Raw genomic sequence first — 19,127 nt, forward strand, 5'->3', positions numbered from 1 at the left:
CACTCCCAGCTGGGCCCAAGGCTAAATCATTATCTCCTGGTATCAATTAAACCTCCCCTCGTGGCCCCTCCCCCTTGGTGACATCATCACTTCCTGTTTAATGGCCTAACCAGGCCTCTTTCAAAAACGCCAACTCATTGTCTCTTAATTATAAATGTAAACAGCATTCAACTCGGTTCTATGTTCTTTGAACACGATTTGCTTGTCAGGAAACAATGTGTGACAGATATTAAGGCCCTTTATTCACGTATTTCTAGCGTTTGAAACACTTTCTTAGACATTAACCTAGGTTTTCATTGTGAATTGCCCGAGTTGGAGTCTCTTTCTTCCAGTGTCTCAAGCTCCTTCATTGTGAATTCCAATTTGCTGACACAGCGTTTTTTACAAATATACCAGTACTTTAACCATTATTACCACTTGAAAGTCTACCCTACTTTTCACAGCGCTGTAGATACAAATTCTCAGTATTTCAAAGTTCAGTAGAGATGTTCGTGTTCTAAAACGTATTCCAAGAGTTCTAGAGACACTCTGAATATTCCCCTGTTCTGTTGTTTTGAGATCTGAGAGTTTTCATTTTAACACGGGTGTCATACCAGCTTTTTAAAGGTACTTTAAAACACTACTTGGAACCCTAGCCTAACTAACATTTTGATTTCATAGTGTTCTCAATACTTTCATACTATTCTATAGCTCTAGGAAAATGAATTTTTCAGTGTTTCACCAACTCCTTTTCCCGAAAACGCCAACTCCTTTTGACGGGAAAAATAAATGTAAACAGTGTCACACTCGGTTCTCAGCGGTTTGAACAAGATTTCCCAGTGACAAAATTGTGCTGTTCAGATATTCAGTCTATTGGAATATGTATTCCTAGTGTGTGAAGCACATTTCTAAATATTTTTCTAGTCTGGAGTTGTAAATTATCAGTGCTACACTCTAATTTGTCCAGTGGTTGAAGCTCATTCATTGTGAATACCCAACCTTACTGCACCGTAACCTTAACCCTGTCCCTAACCCTCTAACCCTAACCCTAAACCTAGCCCTAACCTGAGCCTGAACCCTACCTAACCCGAACCCTTATCCTATCCGTAACCCTAGCCAGGACCCCAATTCTCTAACCCTAACACCAGAACTAACCTCGATGACGTCATCACTCCAAGCTGGGCCCCCGGGTAATCATTATTTCCTGGGATCAATTAAACCTGCCCTCATGGCCCCTCCCCCTTGGTGACGTCATCACTTCCTGTTTAATGGCCTAACCAGGCATCTTTCAAAAACGCCAACTCATTGTCTCTTAATTATAAATGTAAACAGCATTCAACTCGGTTCTATGTTCTTTGAACATGATTTGCTTGTCAGGAAACAATGTGTGACAGATATTAAGGCCCTTTATTCACGTATTTCTAGCGTTTGAAACACTTTCTTAGACATTAACCTAGGTTTTCATTGTGAATTGCCCGAGTTGGAGTCTCTTTCTTCCAGTGTCTCAAGCTCCTTCATTGTGAATTCCAATTTGCTGACACAGCGTTTTTTACAAATATACCAGTACTTTAACCATTATTACCACTTGAAAGTCTACCCTACTTTTCACAGCGCTGTAGATACAAATTCTCAGTATTTCAAAGTTCAGTAGAGATGTTCGTGTTCTAAAACGTATTCCAAGAGTTCTAGAGACACTCTTAATATTCCCCTGTTCTGTTGTTTTGAGATCTGAGAGTTTTCATTTTAACACGGGTGTCATACCAGCTTTTTAAAGGTACTTTAAAACACTACTTGGAACCCTAGCCTAACTAACATTTTGATTTCATAGTGTTCTCAATACTTTCATACTATTCTATAGCTCTAGGAAAATGAGTTTTTCAGTGTTTCACCAACTCCTTTTCCCGAAAACGCCAACTCCTTTTGACGGGAAAAATAAATGTAAACAGTGTCACACTCGGTTCTCAGCGGTTTGAACAAGATTTCCCAGTGACAAAATTGTGCTGTTCAGATATTCAGTCTATTGGAATATGTATTCCTAGTGTGTGAAGCACATTTCTAAATATTTTTCTAGTCTGGAGTTGTAAATTATCAGTGCTACACTCTAATTTGTCCAGTGGTTGAAGCTCATTCATTGTGAATACCCAACCTTACTGCACCGTGACCTTAACCCTGTCCCTAACCCTCTAACCCTAACCCTAAAGCTAGCCCTAACCTGAGCCTGAACCCTACCTAACCCGAACCCTTATCCTATCCATAACCCTAGCCAGGACCCCAATTCTCTAACCCTAACACCAGAACTAACCTCGATGAAGTCATCACTCCAAGCTGGGCCCCCGGGTAATCATTATTTCCTGGGATCAATTAAACCTGCCGTCATGGCCCCTCCCCCTTGGTGACGTCATTACTTCCTGTTTAATGGCCTAACCAGGCCTCTTTCAAAAATGCCAACTCATTGTCTCTTAATTATAAATGTAAACAGCATTCAACTCGGTTCTATGTTCTTTCAACACGATTTGCTTGTCAGGAAACAATGTGTGACAGATATTAAGGCCCTTTATTCACGTATTTCTAGCGTTTGAAACACTTTCTTAGACATTAACCTAGGTTTTCATTGTGAATTGCCCGAGTTGGAGTCTCTTTCTTCCAGTGTCTCAAGCTCCTTCATTGTGAATTCCAATTTGCTGACACAGCGTTTTTCACAAATATACCAGTACTTTAACCATTATTACCACTTGAAAGTCTACCCTACTTTTCACAGGGCTTTGGATACAAATTCTCAGTATTTCAAAGTTCAGTAGAGATGTTCGTATTCTAAAACGTATTCCAAGAGTTCTAGAGACACTCTGAGAATTCCCCTGTTCTGTTGTTTTGAGCTCTGAGAGTTTTCATTTTAACACGGGTGTCATACCGGCTTTTTAAAGGTACTTTAAAACACTACTTGGAACCCTAGCCTAACTAACATTTTGATTTTATAGTGTTCTGAATACTTTCATACTATTCTATAGCTCTAGGAAAATGAATTTTTCAGTGTTTCAGCAACACCTTTTCCCGAAAACGCCAACTCCTTTTGTCGGGAAAAATAAATGTAAACAGTGTCACACTCGGTTCGCAGTGGTTTGAACAAGATTTCCCAGTGACAAAATTGTGCTGTTCAAATATTCAGTCTATTGGAATATGTATTCCTAGTGTGTGAAGCACATTTCTAAATATTTCCTTAGTCTGGAGTTGTAAATTCTCAGTGCTACACTCCAATTTGTCCAGTGGTTGAAGCTCATTCATTGTGAATACCCAAGCTTACTGCACCGTGACCTTAACCCTGTCCCTAACCCTCTAACCCTAACCCTAAAGCTAGCCCTAACCTGAGTCTGAACCCTACCTAGCCCGAGCCCTTATCCTATCCCTAACCCTAGCCAGAACCCCAATTCTCTAACCCTAACACCAGAACTAACCTGGATGACATCATCACTCCCAGCTGGGCCCAAGGCTAAATCATTATCTCCTGGTATCAATTAAACCTCCCCTCGTGGCCCCTCCCCCTTGGTGACATCATCACTTCCTGTTTAATGGCCTAACCAGGCCTCTTTCAAAAACGCCAACTCATTGTCTCTTAATTATAAATGTAAACAGCATTCAACTCGGTTCTATGTTCTTTGAACACGATTTGCTTGTCAGGAAACACTGTGTGACAGATATTAAGGCCCTTTATTCACGTATTTCTAGCGTTTGAAACACTTTCTTAGACATTAACCTAGGTTTTCATTGTGAATTGCCCGAGTTGGAGTCTCTTTCTTCCAGTGTCTCAAGCTCCTTCATTGTGAATTCCAATTTGCTGACACAGCGTTTTTTACAAATATACCAGTACTTTAACCATTATTACCACTTGAAAGTCTACCCTACTTTTCACAGCGCTGTAGATACAAATTCTCAGTATTTCAAAGTTCAGTAGAGATGTTCGTGTTCTAAAACGTATTCCAAGAGTTCTAGAGACACTCTGAATATTCCCCTGTTCTGTTGTTTTGAGATCTGAGAGTTTTCATTTTAACACGGGTGTCATACCAGCTTTTTAAAGGTACTTTAAAACACTACTTGGAACCCTAGCCTAACTAACATTTTGATTTCATAGTGTTCTCAATACTTTCATACTATTCTATAGCTCTAGGAAAATGAATTTTTCAGTGTTTCACCAACTCCTTTTCCCGAAAACGCCAACTCCTTTTGACGGGAAAAATAAATGTAAACAGTGTCACACTCGGTTCTCAGCGGTTTGAACAAGATTTCCCAGTGACAAAATTGTGCTGTTCAGATATTCAGTCTATTGGAATATGTATTCCTAGTGTGTGAAGCACATTTCTAAATATTTTTCTAGTCTGGAGTTGTAAATTATCAGTGCTACACTCTAATTTGTCCAGTGGTTGAAGCTCATTCATTGTGAATACCCAACCTTACTGCACCGTAACCTTAACCCTGTCCCTAACCCTCTAACCCTAACCCTAAACCTAGCCCTAACCTGAGCCTGAACCCTACCTAACCCGAACCCTTATCCTATCCGTAACCCTAGCCAGGACCCCAATTCTCTAACCCTAACACCAGAACTAACCTCGATGACGTCATCACTCCAAGCTGGGCCCCCGGGTAATCATTATTTCCTGGGATCAATTAAACCTGCCCTCATGGCCCCTCCCCCTTGGTGACGTCATCACTTCCTGTTTAATGGCCTAACCAGGCATCTTTCAAAAACGCCAACTCATTGTCTCTTAATTATAAATGTAAACAGCATTCAACTCGGTTCTATGTTCTTTGAACATGATTTGCTTGTCAGGAAACAATGTGTGACAGATATTAAGGCCCTTTATTCACGTATTTCTAGCGTTTGAAACACTTTCTTAGACATTAACCTAGGTTTTCATTGTGAATTGCCCGAGTTGGAGTCTCTTTCTTCCAGTGTCTCAAGCTCCTTCATTGTGAATTCCAATTTGCTGACACAGCGTTTTTTACAAATATACCAGTACTTTAACCATTATTACCACTTGAAAGTCTACCCTACTTTTCACAGCGCTGTAGATACAAATTCTCAGTATTTCAAAGTTCAGTAGAGATGTTCGTGTTCTAAAACGTATTCCAAGAGTTCTAGAGACACTCTTAATATTCCCCTGTTCTGTTGTTTTGAGATCTGAGAGTTTTCATTTTAACACGGGTGTCATACCAGCTTTTTAAAGGTACTTTAAAACACTACTTGGAACCCTAGCCTAACTAACATTTTGATTTCATAGTGTTCTCAATACTTTCATACTATTCTATAGCTCTAGGAAAATGAGTTTTTCAGTGTTTCACCAACTCCTTTTCCCGAAAACGCCAACTCCTTTTGACGGGAAAAATAAATGTAAACAGTGTCACACTCGGTTCTCAGCGGTTTGAACAAGATTTCCCAGTGACAAAATTGTGCTGTTCAGATATTCAGTCTATTGGAATATGTATTCCTAGTGTGTGAAGCACATTTCTAAATATTTTTCTAGTCTGGAGTTGTAAATTATCAGTGCTACACTCTAATTTGTCCAGTGGTTGAAGCTCATTCATTGTGAATACCCAACCTTACTGCACCGTGACCTTAACCCTGTCCCTAACCCTCTAACCCTAACCCTAAAGCTAGCCCTAACCTGAGCCTGAACCCTACCTAACCCGAACCCTTATCCTATCCATAACCCTAGCCAGGACCCCAATTCTCTAACCCTAACACCAGAACTAACCTCGATGACGTCATCACTCCAAGCTGGGCCCCCGGGTAATCATTATTTCCTGGGATCAATTAAACCTGCCGTCATGGCCCCTCCCCCTTGGTGACGTCATTACTTCCTGTTTAATGGCCTAACCAGGCCTCTTTCAAAAATGCCAACTCATTGTCTCTTAATTATAAATGTAAACAGCATTCAACTCGGTTCTATGTTCTTTCAACACGATTTGCTTGTCAGGAAACAATGTGTGACAGATATTAAGGCCCTTTATTCACGTATTTCTAGCGTTTGAAACACTTTCTTAGACATTAACCTAGGTTTTCATTGTGAATTGCCCGAGTTGGAGTCTCTTTCTTCCAGTGTCTCAAGCTCCTTCATTGTGAATTCCAATTTGCTGACACAGCGTTTTTCACAAATATACCAGTACTTTAACCATTATTACCACTTGAAAGTCTACCCTACTTTTCACAGGGCTTTGGATACAAATTCTCAGTATTTCAAAGTTCAGTAGAGATGTTCGTATTCTAAAACGTATTCCAAGAGTTCTAGAGACACTCTGAGAATTCCCCTGTTCTGTTGTTTTGAGCTCTGAGAGTTTTCATTTTAACACGGGTGTCATACCGGCTTTTTAAAGGTACTTTAAAACACTACTTGGAACCCTAGCCTAACTAACATTTTGATTTCATAGTGTTCTGAATACTTTCATACTATTCGATAGTTCTAGGAAAATGAATTTTTCAGTTTTTCACCAACTCCTTTTCCCGAAAACGCAGATGATTTTTGACGGGAAAAATAAATGTAAACAGTGCCACACTCGGTTCTCAGCGGTTTGAACAACATTTCCCAGTGACAAAATTGTGCTGTTCAGATATTCAGTCTATTGGCATATGTATTCCTAGTGTCTGAAGCACATTTCTAAATATTTTTCTAGTCTGGAGTTGTAAATTATCAGTGCTACACTCTAATTTGTCCAGTGGTTGAAGCTCATTCATTGTGAATACCCAACCTTACTGCACCGTGACCTTAACCCTGTCCCTAACCCTCTAACCCTAACCCTAAACCTAGCCCTAACCTGAGCCTGAACCCTACCTAACCCGAACCCTTATCCTATCCGTAACCCTAGCCAGGACCCCAATTCTCTAACCCTAACACCAGAACTAACCTCGATGATGTCATCACTCCAAGCTGGGCCCCTGGGTAATCATTATTTCCTGGGATCAATTAAACCTGCCCTCATGGCCCCTCCCCCTTGGTGACGTCATTACTTCCTGTTTAATGGCCTAACCAGGCCTCTTTCAAAAACGCCAACTCATTCTCTCTTAATTATAAATGTAAACAGCATTCAACTCGGTTCTATGTTCTTTGAACACGATTTGCTTGTCAGGAAACAATGTGTGACAGATATTAAGGCCCTTTATTCACGTATTTCTAGTGTTTGAAACACTTTCTTAGAGATTAACCTAGGTTTTCATTGTGAATTGCCCGAGTTGGAGTCTCTCTCTTCCAGTGTCTCAAGCTCCTTCATTGTGAATTCCAATTTGCTGAAACAGCGTTTTTTACAAATATACCATACTTTAACCATTATTACCACTTGAAAGTCTACCCTACTTTTCACAGCACTTTGGATACAAATTCTCAGTATTTCAAAATTCGGTAGAGATGTTCGGGTTCTAAAACGTATTCCAGGAGTTCTAGAGACACTCTGATACATCCCCCTGTTCTGTTGTTTTGAGCTCTGAGAGTTTTCATTTTAACACAGGTGTCATACCGGCTTTTTAAAGGTACTTTAAAACACTACTTGGAACCCTAGCCTAACTAACATTTTGATTTCATAGTGTTCTGAATACTTTCATACTATTCGATAGTTCTAGGAAAATGAATTATTCAGTTTTTCACCAACTCCTTTTCCCGAAAACACCAACGATTTTTGACGGGAAAAATAAATGTAAACAGTGCCACACTCGCTTCTCAGCTGTTTGAACAAGATTTCCCAGTGACAAAATTGTGCTGTTAAGATATTCAGTCTATTGGAATATGTACTCGTATTGTGTGAAGCACATTTCTAAATATTTCCCTGGTCTGGAGTCGTAAGTTCAGAGTGCTACACACCAAATTCTCCAGTGATTGAAGCTCATTCATTGTAAATAGCCAACATTACTACACTGTAACCGTAACCCTGTCCCCAACCCTCTAACCCAAACCCTAAACCTAGCCCACGCCTGAGCCTGAACCCTTCCTAGCCCAAAACCTTATCCTAACGCTAACGATGAACAGAGCCCCAATTCTCTAACCCTAATACCAGAACTAATCTCGATGACGTCATCACTCCCAGCTGGTCCCCTGGCCAAATCATTATCACCTGGGATCAATTAAGCCTGCCCACGTGGCCCCTCCCCCTTGGTGACGCCATCACATCCTGTTTAATGGCCTAACCAGGCTTCTTTCAAAATCGACAACTCATTGTCCCGAAATAATAAATGTAACCAGTATCCAACTCGGTTCTATGTTCTTTGAACACGATTTCCTTGTCAGGAAACAATGTGTTACAGATATTAAGGCCCTTTATTCACGTATTCCTAGTGTTTGAAGCACTTTCTTAGATATTAACCTAGGTTATCATTGTGAATTTCCCAAGTTGGAGTCTCTCTCTTCCAGTGTCTCAAGCTTTTTCATTGTGAATTCTAATTTGGTAAAACAACCTTTTTTACAAATATACCAGCACTTTCAACATTATTACCACTTGAAAGTCTATCCTACCTTTCCCAGCGCTTTGGATACAAATTCTCAGTATTTCAAAATTCAGTAGAGATCTTCGGGTTCTAAAACGTATTCCAGGAGTTCTAGAGACACTCTGCTATTCCCCTGGTCTGTTGTTTTGAGCAATGAGACTTTTCATTTTAACACGGGTGTCATACCGGCTTTTTAAAGGCACAGTAAAACATTACTTGGAACCCTAGCCTAACTAACATTTTTATTTCATAGTGTTCTCAATACTTTCATACTGTTCGATAGCTCTAGGAAAATGAGTTTTTCAGTGTTTCACCAAAACCTTTTCCCGAAAACGCCAACTCCTTTTGACGGGAAAAATAAATGTAAACAGTGTCACACTCGCTTCTCAGCTGTTTGAACAACATTTCCCAGTGACAAAATTGTGCTATTCAGATATTCAGTCTATTGGAATATGTACTCCTATTGTGTGAACCACATTTCTAAATATTTCCCTAGTCTGGAGTCGTAAGTTCTGAGTGCTACACACCAAATTGTCCAGTGATTGAAGCTCATTCGTTGTGAATAGCCAACATTACTACACTGTGACGGTAACCCTGTCCCCAACCCTCTAACCCAAACCCTAAACCTAGCCCACGCCTGAGCCTGAACCCTACCTAGCCCAAAACCTTATCCTAACCCTAACCATGAACAGAGCCCCAATTCTCTAACCCTAATACCAGAACTAATCTCGATGACGTCATCACTCTCAGCTGGTCCCCTGGCCAAATCATTATCACCTGGGATCAATTAAGCCTGCCCACGTGGCCCCTCCCCCTTGGTGACGCCATCACATCCGGTTGAATGGCCTAACCAGGCTTCTTTCAAAATCGCCAACTCATTGTCCCGAAATAATAAATGTAACCAGTATCCAACTCGGTTCTATGTTCTTTGAACACGATTTCCTTGTCAGGAAACAATGTGTTACAGATATTAAGGCCCTTTATTCACGTATTCCTAGTGTTTGAAGCACTTTCTTAGATATTAACCTAGGTTATCATTGTGAATTTCCCAAGTTGGAGTCTCTCTCTTCCAGTGTCTCAAGATTTTTCTTTCTGAATTCTAATTTGGTAAAACAACCTTTTTTACAAATATACCAGCACTTTCAACACTATTACCACTTGACAGTCTATCCTACCTTTCACAGCGCTTTAGATACAAATTCTCAGTATTTCAAAATTCAGTAGCGATGTTCGCGTTCTAAAACATATTCCAGGAGTTCTAGAGACACTCTGCCATTCCCCTGGTCTGTTGTTTTGAGCAATGAGACTTTTCATTTTAACACGGGTGACATACCGGCTTTTTAAAGGCACAGTAAAACATTACTTGGAACCCTAGCCTAACTAATATTTTTATTTCATAGTGTTCTCAATACTTTCATACTGTTCGATAGCTCTAGGAAAATGAGTTTTTCAGTGTTTCACCAAAACCTTTTCCCGAAAACGCCAACTCCTTTTGACGGGAAAAATAAATGTAAACAGTGTCACACTCGCTTCTCAGCTGTTTGAACAAGATTTCCCAGTGACAAAATTGTGCTGTTCATATATTCAGTCTATTGCAATATGTACTCGTATTGTGTGAAGCACATTTCTAAATATTTCCCTAGTCTGGAGTCGTAAGTTCTGAGTGCTACACACCAAATTGTCCAGTGATTGAAGCTCATTCATTGTAAATAGCCAACATTACTACACTGTAACCGTAACCCTGTCCCCAACCCTCTAACCCAAACCCTAAACCTAGCCCACGCCTGAGCCTGAACCCTACCTAGCCCAAAACCTTATCCTAACCCTAACCATGAACAGAGCCCCAATTCTCTAACCCTAATACCAGAACTAATCTCGATGACGTCATCACTCCCAGCTGGTCCCCTGGCCAAATCATTATCACCTGGGATCAATTAAGCCTGCCCACGTGGCCCCTCCCCCTTGGTGACGCCATCACATCCTGTTTAATGGCCTAACCAGGCTTCTTTCAAAATCGACAACTCATTGTCCCAAAATAATAAATGTAACCAGTATCCAACTCGGTTCTATGTTCTTTGAACACGATTTCCTTGTCAGGAAACAATGTGTTACAGATATTAAGGCCCTTTATTCACGTATTCCTAGTGTTTGAAGCACTTTCTTAGATATTAACCTAGGTTATCATTGTGAATTTCCCGAATTGGAGTCTCTCTCTTCCAGTGTCTCAAGATTTTTCATTCTGAATTCTAATTTGGTAAAACAACCTTTTTTACAAATATACCAGCACTTTCAACATTATTACCACTTGAAAGTCTATCCTACCTTTCACAGCGCTTTGGATACAAATTCTCAGTATTTCAAAATTCAGTAGAGATGTTCGTGTTCTAAAACGTATTCCAGGAGTTCTAGAGACACTCTGCCATTCCCCTGGTCTGTTGTTTTGAGCAATGAGACTTTTCATTTTAACACGGGTGTCATACCGGCTTTTTAAGGGCACAGTAAAACATTACTTGGAACCGTAGCCTAACTAACATTTTTATTTCATAGTGTTCTCAATACTTTCATACTGTTCGATAGCTCTAGGAAAATGAGTTTTTCAGTGTTTCACCAAAACCTTTTCCCGAAAACACCAACTCCTTTTGACGGGAAAAATAAATGTAAACAGTGTCACACTTGCTTCTCAGCTGTTTGAACAAGATATCCCAGTGAAAAAATTGTGCTGTTCAGATATTCAGTCTATTGGAATATGTACTCCTATTGTGTGAAGCACATTTCTAAATATTTCCCTAGTCTGGAGTCGTAAGTTCTGAGTGCTACACACCAAATTGTCCAGTGATTGAAGCTCATTCATTGTGAATAGCCAACATTACTACACTGTGACCGTAACCCTGTCCCCAACCCTCTAACCCAAACCCTAAACCTAGCCCACGCCTGAGCCTGAACCCTACCTAGCCCAAAACCTTATCCTAACCCTAACCATGAACAGAGCCCCAATTCTCTAACCCTAATACCAGAACTAATCTCGATGACGTCATCACTCTCAGCTGGTCCCCTGGCCAAATCATTATCACCTGGGATCAATTAAGCCTGCCCACGTGGCCCCTCCCCCTTGGTGACGCCATCACATCCGGTTGAATGGCCTAACCAGGCTTCTTTCAAAATCGCCAACTCATTGTCCCGGAATAATAAATGTAACCAGTATCCAACTCGGTTCTATGTTCTTTGAACACGATTTCCTTGTCAGGAAACAATGTGTTACAGATATTAAGGCTCTTTATTAACGTATTCCTAGTGTTTGAAGCACTTTCTTAGATATTAACCTAGGTTATCATTGTGAATTTCCCAAGTTGGAGTCTCTCTCTTCCAGTGTCTCAAGATTTTTCATTCTGAATTCAAATTTGGTAAAACAACCTTTTTTACAAATATACCAGCACTTTCAACACTATTACCACTTGACAGTCTATCCTACCTTTCACAGCGCTTTGGATACAAATTCTCAGTATTTCAAAATTCAGTAGCGATGTTCGCGTTCTAAAACATATTCCAGGAGTTCTAGAGACACTCTGCCATTCCCCTGGTCTGTTGTTTTGAGCAATGAGACTTTTCATTTTAACACGGGTGTCATACCGGCTTTTTACAGGCACAGTAAAACATTACTTGGAACCCTAGCCTAACTAACATTTTTATTTTATAGTGTTCTCAATACTTTCATACTGTTCGATAGCTCTAGAAAAATGAGTTTTTCAGTGTTTCACCAAAACCTTTTCCCGAAAACGCCAAGTCCTTTTGATGGGAAAAATAAATGTAAACAGTGTCATACTCGCTTCTCAGCTGTTTGAACAAGATTTCCCAGTGACAAAATTGTGCTGTTCAGATATTCAGTCTATTGGAATATGTATTCCTATTGTGTGAAGCACATTTCTAAATATTTCCCTTGTCTGGAGTCGTAAGTTCTGAATGCTACACACCAAATTGTGCAGTGATTGAAGCTCTAACCGATACCCTAAACCTAGCCCACACCTGTGCCTGAACCCTACCTAGCCCAAAACCTTATCCTAACCCTAACCATGAACAGAGCCCCAATTCTCTAACCCTAATACCAGAACTAATCTCGATGACGTCATCACTCCCAGCTGGTCTCCTGGCCAAATAATTATCACCTGGGATCAATTAAGCCTGCCCACACGGCCCCTCCCCCTTGGTGACGTCATCACATCCGGTTTAATGGCCTAACCAGGCTTCTTTCAAAATCGCCAACTCATTGTCCCGGAATAATAAATGTAACCAGTATCCAACGGGGTTCTATGTTCTTTGAACACGATTTCCTTGTCAGGAAATAATGTGTTACAGATATTAAGGCCCTTTATTCACGTATTCCTAGTGTTTGAAGCACTTTCTTAGATATTAACCTAGGTTATCATTGTGAATTTCCCGAGTTGGAGTCTCTCTCTTCCAGTGACTCAAGCTTTTTCATTGTGAATTCTAATTTGGTAAAACAACCTTTTTTACAAATATACCAGCACTTTCAACACTATTACCACTTGACAGTCTATCCTACCTTTCACAGCGCTTTGGATACAAATTCTCAGTATTTCAAAATTCAGTAGAGATGTTCGGGTTCTAAAAGGTATTCCAAGAGTTCTAGAGACACTCTGCCATTCCCCTGGTCTGTTGTTTTGAGCAATGAGACTTTTCATTTTAACACGGGTGTCATACCGGCTTTTTAAAGGCACAGTAAAACATTACTTGGAACCCTAGCCTAACTAACATTTTTATTTCATAGTGTTCTCAATACTTTCATACTGTTCGATAGCTCTAGAAAAATGAGTTTTTCAGTGTTTCACCAAAACCTTTTGCCGAAAACACCAAATCATTTTGACGGGAAAAATAAATGTAAACACTGTCACACTCGGTTCTCAGCTGTTTGAACAAGATTTCCCAGTGACAAAATTGTGCTGTTCAGATATTCAGTCTATTGGAATATGTATTCCTATTGTGTGAAGCACATTTCTAAATATTTCCCTAGTCTGGAGTCGTAAGTTCTGAGTGCTACACACCAAATTATCCAGGGATTGAAGCTCATTCATTGTGAATAGCCAACATTACTACACTGTGACCGTAACCCTGTCCCCAACCCTCGAACCCAAACCCTAAACCTAGCCCACGCCTGAGCCTGGACCCTACCTAGCCCAAAACCTTATCCTAACCCTAACCATGAAAAGAGCCCCAATTCTCTAACCCTAATACCAGAACTAATCTCGATGACGTCATCACTCCCATCTGGTCCCCTGGCCAAATCATTATCACCTGGGATCAATTAACCCAGCCCACGTGGCCCCTCCCCCTTGGTGACGCCATCACATCCGGTTTAATGGCCTAACCAGGCTTCTTTCAAAATCGCCAACTCATTGTCCCGGAATAATACATGTAACCAGTATCCAACTCGGTTCTATGTTCTTTGAACACGATTTCCTTGTCAGGAAACAATGTGTTACAGATATTAAGGCCCTTTATTCACGTATTCCTAGTGTTTGAAGCACTTTCTTAGATATTAACCTAGGTTATCATTGTGAATTTCCCGAGTTGGAGTCGCTCTCTTCCAGTGTCTCAAGCTTTTTCATTGTGAATTCTAATTTGGTAAAACAACCTTTTTTACAAATATACCAGCACTTTCAACATTATTACCACTTGAAAGTCTATCCTACCTTTCACAGCGCTTTGGATACAAATTCTCAGTATTTCAAAATTCAGTGGAGATGTTCGTGTTCTAAAACGTATTCCAGGAGTTCTAGAGACACTCTGCCATTCCCCTGGTCTGTTGTTTTGAGCAATGAGACTTTTCATTTTAACAAGGGTGTCATACCGGCTTTTTAAAGGCACAGTAAAACATTACTTGGAACCGTAGCCTAACTAACATTTTTATTTCATAGTGGTCTCAATACTTTCATACTGTTCGATAGCTCTAGGAAAATGAGTTTTTCAGTGTTTCACCAAAACCTTTTCCCGAAAACGCCAATTCCTTTTGACGGGAAAAATAAATGTAAACAGTGTCGCACTCGCTTCTCATCTGTTTGAACAAGATTGCCCAGTGACAAAATTGTGCTCTTCAGATATTCAGTCTATTGCAATATGTACTCGTATTGTGTGAAGCACATTTCTAAATATTTCCCTAGTCTGGAGTCGTAAGTTCTGAGTGCTACACACCAAATTGTCCAGTGATTGAAGCTCTAACCGATACCCTAAACCTAGCCCACACCTGTGCCTGAACCCTACCTAGCCCAAAGCCTTATCCTAACCCTAACCATGAACAGAGCCCCTATTCTCTAACCCTAATACCAGAACTAATCTCGATGACATCATCACTCCCAGCTCGTCTCCTGGCCAAATCATTATCACCTGGGATCAATTAAGCCTGCCCACGCGGCCCCTCCCCCTTGGTGACGTCATCACATCCGATTTAATGGCCTAACCAGGCTTCTTTCAAAATCGCCAACTCATTGTCCCGGAATAATACATGTAACCAGTATCCAACTCGGTTCTATGTTCTTTGAACACGATTTCCTTGTCAGGAAACAATGTGTTACAGATATTAAGGCCCTTTATTCACGTATTCCTAGTGTTTGAAGCACTTTCTTAGATATTAACCTAGGTTATCATTGTGAATTTCCCGAGTTGGAGTCGCTCTCTTCCAGTGTCTCAAGCTTTTTCATTGTGAATTCTAATTTGGTACAACAACCTTTTTTACAAATATACCAGCACTTTCAACATTATTACAACTTGAAAATCTATCCTACCTTTCACAGCGCTTTGGATACAAATTCTCAGTATTTCAAAATTCAGTAGAGATGTTCAGGTTCTAAAACGCATTCCAGGAGTTCTAGAGACACTCTGCCATTCCCCTGGTCTGTTGTTTTGAGCAATGAGACTTTTCATTTTAACACGGGTGTCATACCGGCTTTTTAAAGGCACAGTAAAACATTACTTGGAACCGTAGCCTAACTAACATTTTTATTTCATAGTGTTCTCAATACTTTCATACTGTTCGATAGCTCTAGGAAAATGAGTTTTTCAGTGTTTCACCAAAACCTTTTTCCGAAAACGCCAATTCCTTTTGACGGGAAAAATAAATGTAAACAGTGTCGCACTCGCTTCTCAGCTGTTTGAACAAGATTTCCCAGTGACAAAATTGTGCTGTTCAGATATTCAGTCTATTGCAATATGTACTCATTTGTGTGAAGCACATTTCTAAATATTTCCCTAGTCTGGAGTCGTAAGTTCTGAGTGCTACACACCAAATTGTCCAGTGATTGAAGCTCATTCATTGTGAATAGCCAACATTACTACACTGTGACCGTAACCCTGTCCCCAACCCTCTAACCCAAACCCTAAACCTAGCCCACGCCTGAGCCTGAACCCTACCTAGCCCAAAACCTTATCCTAACCCTAACCATGAACAGAGCCCCAATTCTCTAACCCTAATACCAGAACTATACTCGATGACGTCATCATTCTCAGCTGGTCCCCTGGCCAAATCATTATCACCTGGGATCAATTAAGCCTGCCCACGTGGCCCCTCCCCCTTGGTGACGCCATCACATCCGGTTGAATGGCCTAACCAGGCTTCTTTCAAAATCGCCAACTCATTGTCCCGGAATAATACATGTAACCAGTATCCAACTCGGTTCTATGTTCTTTGAACACGATTTCCTTGTCAGGAAACAATGTGTTACAGATATTAAGGCCCTTTATTCACGTATTCCTAGTGTTTGAAGCACTTTCTTAGATATTAACCTAGGTTATCATTGTGAATTTCCCGAGTTGGAGTCTCTCTCTTCCAGTGTCTCAAGCTTTTTCATTGTGAATTCTAATTTGGTAAAACAACCTTTTTTACAAATATACCAGCACTTTCAACATTATTACCACTTGAAAGTCTATCCTACCTTTCACAGCGCTTTGGATACAAATTCTCAGTATTTCAAAATTCAGTAGAGATCTTCGGGTTCTAAAACGTATTCCAGGAGTTCTAGAGACACTCTGCCATTCCCCTGGTCTGTTGTTTTGAGCAATGAGACTTTTCATTATAACAAGGGTGTCATACCGGCTTTTTAAAGGCACAGTAAAACATTACTTGGAACCCTAGCCTAACTAACATTTTTATTTCATAGTGTTCTCAATACTTTCATACTGTTCGATAGCTCTAGGAAAATGAGTTTTTCAGTGTTTCACCAAAACCTTTTCCCGAAAACGCCAACTCCTTTTGACGGGAAAAATAAATGTAAGCAGTGTCACACTCGCTTCTCAGCTGTTTGAACAAGATTTCCCAGTGACAAAATTGTGCTGTTCAGATATTCAATCTATTGGAATATGTACTCCTATTGTGTGAAGCACATTTCTAAATATTTCCCTAGTCTGGAGTCGTAAGTTCTGAGTGCTACACACCAAATTGTCCAGTGATTGAAGCTCATTCATTGTGAATAGCCAACATTACTACACTGTGACCGTAACCCTGTCCCCAACCCTCTAACCCAAACCCTAAACCTAGCCCACGCCTGAGCCTGGACCCTACCTAGCCCAAAACCTTATCCTAACCCTAACCATGAACAGAGCCCCAATTCTCTAACCCTAATACCAGAACTAATCTCGATGACGTCATCACTCCCAGCTGGTCCCCTGGCCAAATCATTATCACCTGGGATCAATTAACCCTGCCCACGTGGCCCCTCCCCCTTGGTGACGCCATCACATCCGGTTTAATGGCCTAACCAGGCTTCTTTCAAAATCGCCAACTCATTGTCCCGGAATAATACATGTAACCAGTATCCAACTCGGTTCTATGTTCTTTGAACACGATTTCCTTGTCAGGAAACAATGTGTTACAGATATTAAGGCCCTTTATTCACGTATTCCTAGTGTTTGAAGCACTTTCTTAGATATTAACCTAGGTTATCATTGTGAATTTCCCGAGTTGGAGTCGCTCTCTTCCAGTGTCTCAAGCTTTTTCATTGTGAATTCTAATTTGGTAAAACAACCTTTTTTACAAATATACCAGCACTTTCAACATTATTACCACTTGAAAGTCTATCCTACCTTTCACAGCGCTTTGGATACAAATTCTCAGTATTTCAAAATTCAGTAGAGATGTTCGTGTTCTAAAACGTATTCCAGGAGTTCTAGAGACACTCTGCCATTCCCCTGGTCTGTTGTTTTGAGCAATGAGACTTTTCATTTTAACAAGGGTGTCATACCGGCTTTTTAAAGGCACAGTAAAACATTACTTGGAACCGTAGCCTAACTAACATTTTTATTTCATAGTGGTCTCAATACTTTCATACTGTTCGATAGCTCTAGGAAAATGAGTTTTTCAGTGTTTCACCAAAACCTTTTCCCGAAAACGCCAATTCCTTTTGACGGGAAAAATAAATGTAAACAGTGTCGCACTCGCTTCTCATCTGTTTGAACAAGATTTCCCAGTGACAAAATTGTGCTCTTCAGATATTCAGTCTATTGCAATATGTACTCGTATTGTGTGAAGCACATTTCTAAATATTTCCCTAGTCTGGAGTCGTAAGTTCTGAGTGCTACACACCAAATTGTCCAGTGATTGAAGCTCTAACCGATACCCTAAACCTAGCCCACACCTGTGCCTGAACCCTACCTAGCCCAAAACCTTATCCTAACCCTAACCATGAACAGAGCCCCTATTCTCTAACCCTAATACCAGAACTAATCTCGATGACATCATCACTCCCAGCTCGTCTCCTGGCCAAATCATTATCACCTGGGATCAATTAAGCCTGCCCACGCGGCCCCTCCCCCTTGGTGACGTCATCACATCCGATTTAATGGCCTAACCAGGCTTCTTTCAAAATCGCCAACTCATTGTCCTGGAATAATAACTGTAACCAGTATCCAACTCGTTTCTATGTTCTTTGAACAGGATTTCTTTGTAAGGAAACAATGTGTTACAGATATTAAGGCCCTTTATTCACGTATTCCTAGTGTTTGAAGCACTTTCTTAGATATTAACCTAGGTTATCATTGTGAATTTCCCGAGTTGGAGTCTCTCTCTTCCAGTGTCTCAAGCTTTTTCATTGTGAATTCTAATTTGGTACAACAACCTTTTTTACAAATATACCAGCACTTTCAACATTATTACAACTTGAAAATCTATCCTACCTTTCACAGCGCTTTGGATACAAATTCTCAGTATTTCAAAATTCAGTAGAGATGTTCAGGTTCTAAAACGTATTCCAGGAGTTCTAGAGACACTCTGCCATTCCCCTGGTCTGTTGTTTTGAGCAATGAGACTTTTCATTTTAACACGGGTGTCATACCGGCTTTTTAAAGGCACAGTAAAACATTACTTGGAACCGTAGCCTAACTAACATTTTTATTTCATAGTGTTCTCAATACTTTCATACTGTTCGATAGCTCTAGGAAAATGAGTTTTTCAGTGTTTCACCAAAACCTTTTTCCGAAAACGCCAATTCCTTTTGACGGGAAAAATAAATGTAAACAGTGTCGCACTCGCTTCTCAGCTGTTTGAACAAGATTTCCCAGTGACAAAATTGTGCTGTTCAGATATTCAGTCTATTGCAATATGTACTCATTTGTGTGAAGCACATTTCTAAATATTTCCCTAGTCTGGAGTCGTAAGTTCTGAGTGCTACACACCAAATTGTCCAGTGAT

This window comes from Cnephaeus nilssonii (assembly GCF_951640355.1).
Source record: "Cnephaeus nilssonii genome assembly, chromosome: 4".
In the NCBI taxonomy this organism is placed as follows: domain Eukaryota; kingdom Metazoa; phylum Chordata; class Mammalia; order Chiroptera; family Vespertilionidae; genus Cnephaeus; species Cnephaeus nilssonii.